Source organism: Ooceraea biroi, chromosome 3 (assembly GCF_003672135.1).
Source record: "Ooceraea biroi isolate clonal line C1 chromosome 3, Obir_v5.4, whole genome shotgun sequence".
Lineage (NCBI taxonomy): Eukaryota > Metazoa > Arthropoda > Insecta > Hymenoptera > Formicidae > Ooceraea > Ooceraea biroi.
Window position 1 is genome coordinate 17,913,530 of NC_039508.1, and position 12,377 is coordinate 17,925,906.

At 33.6% G+C, this 12,377-nt stretch overlaps 1 pseudogene; it reads left to right on the forward strand.

The window, feature by feature from the left end:
• The first annotated feature begins 2,979 nt into the window (after window positions 1-2,979).
• LOC109611052 lies at window positions 2,980-9,776 on the forward strand (annotated as a pseudogene).
• The last annotated feature ends 2,601 nt before the right edge of the window (window positions 9,777-12,377 follow it).

The following is a 12,377-nucleotide window of genomic DNA, read 5'->3' on the forward strand; positions in this document are numbered from 1 at the left end:
TAGAAATACTTAATTTCATTATCAATCTTTAGAGTTGTGTACATTTGATAATGATAAGCATTTCTAAATGTTCCATAGAAGTAAAGACGACCGGTATTGTATTCTTGCAATGTGACTTTTGTATACATAATCTACTACACCATTTTAATTACATATACATAGGTTAACTGCAATAAGTTAAAGAATACTAGTAAAAATATATGCACAAATAGTTAGTCTTTATAATAATACTTTTAATCAATGTTAGAAATTAAGGATTACCTTGGATAAAGAGAGCACTTCCATACCGAGCAACAACACGCTGACACGATGAAAGAACCAGCAAGAACTGAAAAGAACGCAAGGATACCAACAACGAAAAGAGGCAACATTTTAAATATATATGTTATATTCATGTTATAATATATATAATATAAAATGAATATAACATCTCTATATAACACGTTGTATAACATCAAAGTAATAATAATATAGCATTTGTAATATCACGTGTTATGTTCAATTTATATTGCTGTTATATTATTATAACCAGGAAATAACACAGTTATAATAAAGTTTTAAAACAAAGTAATATTACAGTTATAAAAGGAAATTATGTAGCTTCAATATTAATAGTGTATAACAACTGTTATATTACGTGTTACTTCTGAGATATATAATAGTTATATTCTGTGTTTGCTGGGATGTTACATGACAACAAACTGAAGACACAACAAAAAAAGAGGAAAATATTTGTCAATTACTTTTTCTAAGGTAATAATTGCAATGGAAACGGGTGTGATTCCGCCAAATATACACTTCAAGAAAATCCGACGTGGCGTCAAGGCTTTGGAAAATGGAAAGTTACGTGTAGTGAGCGACCCGACTCCATGGAAACCTGGTTTAGTAGGAATTAATTCATTCGGTTTTGGTGGATCCAATGTTCATGTGCTTCTGCGATCCAACCCAAAGATAAAAGTCAATAAAGGAATGCCAAATGATCACCTACCTAGACTCGTCGTTATGTCTGGTCGCACTGAACAAGCAGTCGAATCATTTCTAAATGAGGTATATTTTACGATACATGATAAATGCATGTCGATGTCGATGTATATTAGATCGGCGCATAAGTTCTTACCGATTTTGCAATTTTTCTTTATTGAAATGAAATAATGGATACAGCATAAATCAATCAAAGTATTTTCCATCGTTTTCTACGACTTTTTCTCAACTTTCAACACTCGAATACCATGTCGAAAGAAGGAGCCGTCCTATAAGGTGATCCATTCATCGACCCATCGGTAAGAACTTACGCACCGATCTTATTATTATAAAATTAAGCAAGTATATTAATGCAAAATTTATGTATGTTAGATCGAGAGTCAGCCAATAGATATTAAATATATTCGACTATTCCATGACATTTTTGCTACCGATATACTAAATCACTCTTACAGAGGGTACACTATCATTGAGTCTGAAGCATCATTGAAACCGATATAAGAAATACAACAATATTCAGATGTAAAACAACCAGTCTGTTTCATGTTCTCTGGAATTGGATCCCAATGGCTTGGCACGGGTGCATGGGTGCACACATAAGTGCTATTATACATAGATTAGAAATCTAACTGCCTATTTAAAACTAAACTTGTATTTAATGTTGACAGGACAAGCACTACTGCAATTTCCAGTATTTTCTAAAACTATAGAACGATGCGATAAAATTTTAAGTCCACATGGAGTGCATGTCAATGACATATTAACAAATGAACAAGAAACTAACTGCAACAACATATTGAATTCACTCGTGGGCATTACAGTAATGCAGGTAATAAAAATTTTAAATATTCTTTTACTAATCTATATACAGGGTGTCCCGAGTTTTAACCGACAAACTGCGGGAGCATATTCTACTAGTGGAAATAAGAAAAAATTCTTATATCGAGTTTGCTTAGAAATGCTTTATTACAAAGTTATAAACCAATATTGAAAAGAAATATGAGATAAGTAACAACGGAACATAGTGTAGAATTTGGAAGGTCGAAGATGTTTATGTTATGTGTATTCACATGTATTCATGTTCACTATGTTGAAACGATTCAGTATGATTGTTACTTTCACAACAGTAGCTGTTAGATTTCAATCGTCGTGTCAACTAGCAATTACTATCAGAATGCCAAAAGTGTTTTCAAATGAGGAATACACTGATATTGATTTCGTGTATGGATTCTGTGACGGAAATGCACGAGCTGCCGTACGAGAGTATCAACGTAGATTTCCTAACAGGAGAGTACCAGATAGATTTAAAGCAACGAATTACTAATTCAGTTACTGAGATGCAACAAAATTTTCAGGAATGTCGTACTGTAACAAATTCTGTACTACGTCGATGTCTAGCTTGTATCGATGTGCAAGGACAACATTTTGAAATGCGTCACTAAATCATTGCGTAGATAATTTTTATTTTTGTGAAAAAATCCGTTGTTACTTATCTCATATTTCTTTTCAATATTGGTTTATAACTTTGTAATAAAGCATTTCTAAGCAAACTCGATATAAGAATTTTTTCTTATTTCCACTAGTAGAATATGCTCCCGCAGTTTGTCGGTTAAAACCCGGGACACCCTGTATATATAAGCCAAATACCACTCACTCACTCATCAACGTGCAGCCCGAACCACTGCACCTATCGACTTGAAATTTTAAGGGTATATTCCTACTATCACGTAGGTGCTCACTAAGGGTGGGTTTTCCGAAATTCCACCCCTAACGGGTGAGAAGGGGTAAAATGTGTTTTTATTTAATTCTACACATAATATCGCGGGCGAAGCCCGCGTGACGGGGGATGCTAGTTGTCTTATATAATAAATTCTACAGAACTATATACAAGTAATCATAGTGTAGTACATAAAATTTATACATATTATATTATAGTATAAAGAAATCTTTTTTCTTTAAGATTGGATTAATTGATCTCTTAAAATCCATAAACATCACGCCAGATTATGTCATTGGTCATTCAGTTGGTGAACTCTGTTGCGGATATATCACCAACACTTTTACCATTGAACAAGTGATGCTATCTACGTATTATATCGGGCTGACGTTAAATGACTCAAAACTTATTTGCGGTACCATGATGAATATCGCACTCGGTTATGAGAAAGTAAAAAGCATATGTCCATCAGATATTGAAATCTCCAGCTTTGGTCCAAATAATTGCTGCATGAGTGGACCAAAGGCATCAGTAAAGTCATTTGCAGCTAAATTGCAGGTTCTTCCTTTCTTCTTGATATATTATGTATCATATTATAGATGAAAAAAATATTAATATATTATATTAAAAAATATTAATATATTAATATATTAATATATTAAAATTATTGCAGGCTAATAATATTCTTATCAACGAACTCGACTGCAACGATATCCCTCTTCATAGCCATTATCTCGTCCCTGCAAGAGCAGCGATTCTCGCTCACTTAAATAGAATAATACCGCAAACAATGACGAACAGTCACGTATGGACAAGTTCAGTTTGTGACACGAAATTATCATATGCTGAATATTTCACGAACAATCTATTAAGTCCAACGTTCTTCGAAAAAGTTATACAGTTAATCCCCAAAAACGCGATAACTATAGAAATTGCGCCGCATGGAAGTCTTCAGAATGTTATGAAGGATTTTTCTGACACGAATGTCTCATTGATTCAACACCATCGCAAGGATAATGTTAAAATATTTTTGCAAGGTTTAGGAAAGATATACAATACCGGTTCGCAGCTGCAACTAGCAAATTTGTATCCAACTGTACAATTTCCTGTCAGTCGCGGGACACCAATGATTTCGCCATCAATCAGGTATACTGAATATTATTTCCCAAATATTTAAGTCATGAACAAATTGAGTTATAACTTTTCTTAATATATAATTTTCATTTTCTATCTGTTTTTCTTGATTTCTTCTTCTTCTTCTTCTTCTTCCTAAGATTATGTCTTGTTTTTTCCCTTTCACTAAGTCTCCTGGGACGTTGAAGTCCAACTCTCGTACCATCTTTTGGGTGGTCAACCAGGAGGTCATTCTTCTTGATTTTTCGATATATATTAGAAGCATTTTTCGTATAATGTTTTAGGTGGAATCATTCTACGAAGTTGTATACAATGCATTGTCACACATTGGAAAAGCGCATATATTCTGCCGAAAGAATTGTCACTGTGGTATTAATTGATCTAGAGATGGAATATCTTAGCGGTCACGTAATCGACGGACGAATCTTAGTGCCAGCGACAAGATATCTTATTCTTGTTTGGGAAACGCTTTGCATGTTGGCGCAGAAGCTATATGCCATCACGTCGGTTGTATTTGAAGATGTTAAATTTCTCCGAGCAACGCATCTGCAGAAACAGGGATCTATAGAACTAATAATAACGTTACAGAAAGGTAATGCTTGTATAAGAAATTTGTTTTACGATACTTTTGAACTCCCATGGAACTGATTAAGATGAAAGTAAATATTTGTATAATGTAATATTTTTGACCTCATTAAAGCTACCGGAAATTTCGAAGTAACACAAGGAAGTAATGCCGTCGTCAGCGGAAGGATTCGCTTTCCCACGAATATTGCTAACGAAAAACTATCATGCAGTTTTCTACAAAAAGATAACGAGGAAGTAGAAATGATGACCACAAAAGATATTTACAAGGAGCTCAAATTACGCGGATATCAATATAATGGACTATTTCGACGATTAAAAAGTGCATCAACTACGGGGCGACAAGGACATATAATTTGGAACTCTAATTGGGTGACATTCATGGATTGTATACTGCAATTAAAAATACTTGGTACAGATACCAGACAACTTTACATTCCAACGGGCATACAAAAATTGGTAATTGATACCGAACTGCACGGACGATACGTACGCAATAGGAAGAGCGAAGATGAAGGTTGGTTGCCAAAAATAACATCATTCAATCAATTGAAAATTTTATTCTTTATATATCTTTATAGGGTTCCTTGCTAAAACATATAGGGACTACGATACAATAATATGTGGCGGTATAGAAATGAGTGGTTTAAAGGCTAGCCCTATAGCATATCGAAAGACGACAGCAATTCCTGTTATTGAACAGCACACTTTTGTACCTCATCGCGATGGAGCTGAAATATCTTTCAAAGATAATGTGATCTTGTCGACACATCTCGCTCTGGAGCATCACCAAATCATGAAACCAAATATCATTGAGTTGATTGAAGATTGTGACAATATTACAGAAGAAGAACTAGAGTCTCCACTATTCGACGAAATCTTGAGTAATTTACCATTAATTCAACCCACCATTAATTTGATTGCAAGAACTGATCGCTTCAATGGCATTACATTTCCTCCAAGTATCACAATTTCACGGACAAAAACGTTTTCTAGAGAGGATAATGCCATATTAGTCACGGGATTTAATTTATTAACAAAAGACAAAAGCGAAACATTAAAGGAAGCATTACTGTCTTTACAAGACAATGGCTTTTTGTTGGTACGAGGAAAACCTGTTACAAACAGTGATCTAACAAATATTACAAAAACGTATAGTTTGGTAGTAGTGCTTGAGAAACGCATAAAAGAGAATCATCATATCACACTTTTGAAGAAGAAACGGCAGTTAACTAGGAAAACAAAAGTTGTACGCGTGAATAATCATGAGTTTTCGTGGCTGGAGGAACTCAAAGGAAGTTTAAACGCGGATATTGAATCGAGTACCGCTGCGAGAATAATATTGGTTGGTGAAAAGGATCCAGAATGTGGATTGTTAGGTTTTGTCAATTGTTTGAGGAAAGAACCCGGTGGTGAATTAATCAGAGGAGTGTTTATTCAGGACGAAACTGCACCAGACTTTTCTCTACAGGAACCATTGTACGCGCAGCAACTTGAACTCGATCTTATTATAAATGTTTTGCATCCGGGAAAAGTGTGGGGATCGTACAGACATCTTCCGGTAGATCCACTGGCATTAAAGCCCGTATATCATGCGTTTGTTAATCAACTGGTAAAATTGTTTTCTAAATTGATTTCCCTGACTCTATTATTTATCCATAACTAATTTGATTCTTTTTAATAGGTCCCTGGTGATTTGAGTTCACTTAATTGGTTGCAAGGTGCACTTGCCCCAATGGATTATCAACACCAAGATCTCGTTCATATAATTTACGCACCTATTAACTTTAAAGACGTAATGATTGCAACTGGCAAAGTCACCGTGGATTCACTCGCATCTCGTGGACGGCTTGAGGAATGTTTTATATAGGCTTCGAATATGTTGGCATCGACAATGCTGGTCGCAGAATAATGGGAATTTGCGAAAATCGGTATGTTTCCACAGCAATTTATCCAAAAGTACATTTTGTTCATTGTCGAATTTACAAGGATTACTTTTGTATATTGGTAATTCTATATTTAAAAATTTTTAGAGTAAATTGTAAGATCTACTTATCTATTGATTCTGGTTTAATTTAACTTTTAATATCAAGATAAATTACTACTTATAAGTACAAATGGTTTACGTACTGATAAAAAAATAACTGTTTGTTATTTTCAGGTGTATCTCAAATATGCAACAAATCGATAGAAAGCTATGTTGGAGTATTCCAGAGGAATGGACTCTGCAGGATGCCGCGACAGTTCCAATTGCATACTGTACGTGCTGTTATGCATTATATATCCATGCAAAAATGAAGAAAGGTGACAAGGTATTAATTCACTCGGGTACTGGAGCCGTGGGACAGGCAGCGATTCATCTGTCGTTACACAAGGACTGTGAAGTATTTACAACCGTGGGCACTCCAGAAAAACGAAAATTCATAAGAGATACCTTTCCATCTATTCCGGAGAGTCACATCGGAAATTCGCGTGATTCCAGCTTCGAGCAAATGATATTACAACAGACCAAAGGTCGTGGCGTAGACATCGTATTGAATCCCTTAGCCGAAGAAAAACTTCAAGCGTCTATCCGTTGCCTGGCGAGAGGCGGATGCTTTCTGGAAATTGGAAAATATGATCTTCAGTCCGATAATTTATTGGATTTATCAATTCTTTCAAAAGGAATTAAATTTTTCAGTATTATGTTGGATAATGTTTTCTTGGCTCCCGAGAAGATAAGAGATTATGTTTACACTGTAATGGATGAAAATCTTAAAGCCGAAGCAGTAAAACCTCTTGTCAGGAAAGTTTTTCAGAAGGATGAAGTGGAGGCTGCGTTTAGATACATGGCAGCCGGAAAACATATTGGAAAAGTAAGTCAATTAATACTTAATATTATTCGCAAAGGTATTTAAAACACATTTCAAAGTATGATTAAAGCACAGCATGATATATAGATGTATTATCGTAACATGTTGAATATTGCAATTTCAGATAATAATTAAAGTACAAGAAGAAGATGATTTTGTAAACGCACCTATTCTCGCACTTCCGCATTATTATTGTCTTGCTAATAAAACGTATGTCATCTTAGGTGGTTTAGGCGGTTTTGGTTTGGAATTAGCCGATTGGTTAGTTATTCGAGGTGCACGCAATCTTGTGTTAATCTCACGTTTTGGAATAAAGAACGGGTATCAGCATAGGAAGATTGAATTATGGAAATCATATGGAGTAAATGTTTCAATAATGTCTAACATTGACGCATCAAATATCAACGAATGTGAACATATATTAAAAACAGCAGAAATGCTGGCGCCCATCGATGCTATATTTAATCTGGCTGTAGTATTGAATGATAAACTGTGTCAAAACCATACCGCAGAAACATTTCAAGAGTCTTTTAAAGCGAAAGCTTGGGCCACGAAAAATTTGGACCAATTGTCTAGAAAGATATGTCTACAGCTTCGATATTTTGTTGTTTTCTCTTCAGTTTCTTGCGGGAGAGGAAATGCTGGACAAACTAATTATGGCATGGCAAATTCCATTATGGAAAGGATTTGCGAGAGAAGATCGCGAGAAGGTTTACATGGTTTAGCGATTCAGTAGGGTGCTGTGGGCGATGTCGGTATCGTAGCCAATATGATGGACGATGACAAAGAAATGATAATCGGTGGTACCTTGCAGCAGAAGATATCTTCCTGTATAGAAAAGCTGGAGGAGTTCTTGTTACAGGAACATCCCATTGTGGCAAGCATGGTTGTAGCTGAGAAACGCTCTAGCTCTTTTGGTGCAACCGATATTGCTGGTTGTGTGGCTAATATTATGAGTAAGTTATGAAGTTTGTTGCATTAAAAGTGTAATGAAAAGTTACGCAAAGTATTTAGGTATACATTATATATAAGATCTAACAACAGAAACTAAAATATTAAATTTTAATTATAGGTATAAAGGACTTGACTAGTATATCTCACCAGACGCCGTTGCCTGAGCTTGGGATGGATTCTATAATGGCCGTCGAAATAAAGCAGACTTTGGAACGGGATTTTGACACGTTTCTTACAGTACCGTATATCCGTACTTTAAATTTTGCCAAACTCAAAAAAATGTCTGACACTGAAGCGGAGAATGCGGACGATGGCACCACATCCGATCAAGATGTGAACTTAGCTGGTATTAAATTGTTCGTACGTTTAGTAGGCGGGGAGCAATTCGATGTATTAGTTGATCTTCCAACAAAACAAAACAATACGAAATACGATATATTTTTATTACCTGGAATCGAAAGTTCCGGAAGTATATTTGATCCGCTAGGGCAAAAGATTGAAGCTTCAGCTACTTGTATACAGTATGGAATATACAACATTGGTACGAGTTTTACTTCAATAAGCGGAATCACCGATTGTGTTTTGCAAGTATGAATCTTTTATCCTCTTGACATCTTATTACATATATGTATATTATATTTATAATGTATAGTTGTATATGTTATAATTGATATTTGTATGTTGCAATTTGCAAATGATGAAAGTAGAAGAAGATACAAAGATAATATCATAAAAGAATATTTATGTACTTTTATTGTGCTATATTACATTTTTATTTGTCTTTTTGTCCCTTTTTGTAGCATATCGTGAATAGTAAGAAATTGCGAGAGAAGTTTGTAATAGTAGGCTATTCATATGGATCATTAATCGCTATTGAATTAGCGCATAGGTTGGAGAAACTAAAGATGCAGTGCCGATTAGTGCTCATTGATGGTGCACCGGAATACCTAAAAGTACTAGCACAACAACAGTTACAGTTTTCTACAATTGATGAATTTCAGAATAATATTCTACTAAATATAATGGATATGTTGCAACCGATAAATAGTGGAAAGGTATGTTATCACAGTTATCACTTCTGAAAAAGAAATTTTATAATAAAATATAATTATAATTAAATATAATTTTTATAGCTTCTGTTAGACTTGAACAAATGCAGTAACTGGGACGAGAAATTGGATACTTTTATCAGTCATGCACCTCCATCGGAATTGGGTAAACAATTGTCCATTAACATGAAAAAAGCAGCTTGTACAATGTGCAACCACTTACTTGCTCTCCGTGAATACGATGTGATGAAAATGCCGAAAATTGCATCACCTATAATACTTTTGAAACCGACTGTATCATCAGTGAAGTTTGCTGAAGAAGATTACGGCTTAAGTAAAGTAAGTAGTATGATTTCTTAACAATACGTTTATATATTTTATACAACGAAACAGTTTTAATTAGATGTGACTTACAGATTACAACAGGGAATATCGAAGTGTATTATGTTAATGGAAATCATGTTACGATAGTGGACAGTGATGACGTTCTAGCTTCCATCAATGGAAAGCGAATTGAAAATTGAAATTGTGAACGTAGCAGAATCAAGATTGATAAATGAAAAAAAATGAAAAGAAATTTAATAAAAGTATATTAATCTATTACATAGTTCTTTCTGTAATATAGTTTTGTTACACAATGTTGATATCTAGAAGATAAAAATAAATTCTGGTAAATGTTAGGATTAGCAATTTCACCAATTTCAATAACTTTACAAAGAATGAACGACGGTTAAACTTTTTGTAAATTAATCGGAGCGATGTCGTTAAAAATATATGAAAATTAATGAAATTAGTGAGATTGTCCCTAATTTAAATTAAATATTATAGAATCTATAGAATTAAAATATATAGAATCAATGAAGTCAGCCCTAATCATTTACATTTTACATTTACTCAAATGTTTTATTATACGATTGTTATAGAACATGATGGTATTTGTGATTGTATTTTGCATGAATAAATAAAATATATATCCAGGAATATATGTTCTAGTACAAAGATTACTGTATTTCTATGTTACTGCTCGAATAAGCATAAGCAATGTATGTTGCGTTTATAGTCAGTAAACAAGTATAATATATTTCGTTAAGTATATTGTGTCTAATATAATGTTACGAGAAACTAATGTGTATTAACTCAAGAATAAATCGAGTACGAACAAATGCAGAGAACACAGTCATATGCACATCCGTTCGGTAGAGCAGTCCGGCAGAAATTGAGCGAGCCTCCCTATTCGCGCAAATTTATTGCTCTCGCGGAGAAAACTTAGAGTGTCTTTCAAATTCGATGACCACACATTCCAAGTCATTCGAGATTAAATAACGGAGAAGTAGAGTTTAAATAATTATTAATTCAATTAAAATTTTTAATTTAATTTAATTTATTTTATTAAATAGAAGAAATGATCCTAAAATACATATCCTCGTTTTATTTCCCTATTATTTTAACCTGTATTTAATATTTCTCAAGCTTGATGTGAAAAGCGCGCTGGACAACAATCTGGATATAACATACGCATTTTTTGTTCATAAGATAATTTATCAAGTAATAAAAGTAATGTTTGGTCTAGAAACTATCTGTAATTTTGTAATTCAACGTCCCATGAAGAAATAGAGCTCAATTAATGTATCGCCGATAACTCCTCATCAAATGTTAACATGGTTGCTGCTAATTCAACTTCTTCATAAGCATCTTGGATTTTCCATAGCCCAGTAATGCATATTGTGCTGATTGACTTCTCCATAGTTCGTGAACTTGAAATCGAAAAATAAAATGGAAAATAAAAGGAAAATTTGTTATATTTTTCGTTGCGTCAATGAACGTCAATTTTGGAGATTTCAGTAGAGTGAGAAATACTAGAACTTATTTGTGAATTATTAATAGTAAATTATAAATTATTGCTAATATGACAAATTCATTATTTTTACCAGTGACGTTCTTTTGCATTTTCTTTTTCTTCATGAACATTTCCGTTTTCTCAAAAGTTTTACATAACCTGATAAAATGAAGAACGTGATTTGACTTTCATCATGGCGAAAAAAATATTAAGTGCACAAATGCAGTGTTTAAAAGAAATTCTGTTTTTATTACAAAAAATATTAAATACGTCGATCTTTGAAATATCAATTCACTTCTTAATGTTTTTCTCTAACTATCAACAACAGGTGAATCTTTTCTCGATAACGAAAAGTAAATAAAAACTGAATTTTTTCAACAAAAAGCATCGCATTTCGCAATTTGCATACCTAATATTTCGTCTGCGCTTCTCGTTGCCATTGAAAATTTTACTTTTTAAGATTTTTTTATCGTTTTGAGATTTTAAAGCCTCAACTTTAACACTTTAAAAACACTACATATGGTGACAAAGCTGTCAGCATAATCTCGCAAAGCAGTAGTAAACATGATGGAATCCGAAAAGCAATATATTAGATACTGCATCATGTTCGTGGTTCAATTGAAAAAAATGCTACTGGTCCACGAATATGATTTATTCAGCTTTAGAGAAAAGTGCTGTGACACATAAAACTTATATTCATGGATTGAACCCGATATTGATTCTGAAATTCAATATTCATATCAAAAAGATGTTATTGTGCATTCAATTTAATATTATTAGGAATATTATAATCAGGGCCGCATTTATATACCATAAGGCGCATCAGGTGCAAGCTGGGGCCTCACTCCCTATGGGGCCACATTTTAAAACCTTACCTTCTCACAAATAAAAACCAACTTAGTTATATAGTTGCAAAATAAAATATTTATTTTTAAATATTAAATTCATAATATAAAAACTAGAGGCTGCTGAAAAATTTGTGTGATCTCCGACCTCCATTTGAAATACATTGTTCTTTCCTTAAAATATAAAACTAATAAAAACTGCTATATTCCATAAAATTCATATACGTGAGCATATCACCAACGAGGCAAAAAGCTATTGGGGTAATAGCTATTTTGTTTCCTACATCTACATATTTCACAACTGTAGAAGAATGAAAATAGAAATAGAACTGTGGATGTTTTTTTAGCTTATCGCTATTCCTTATTTTTTAAGGTTCTATCGCGTAGCCATACCCAACCGAAGTTAACTTCGTTTTATGTAAT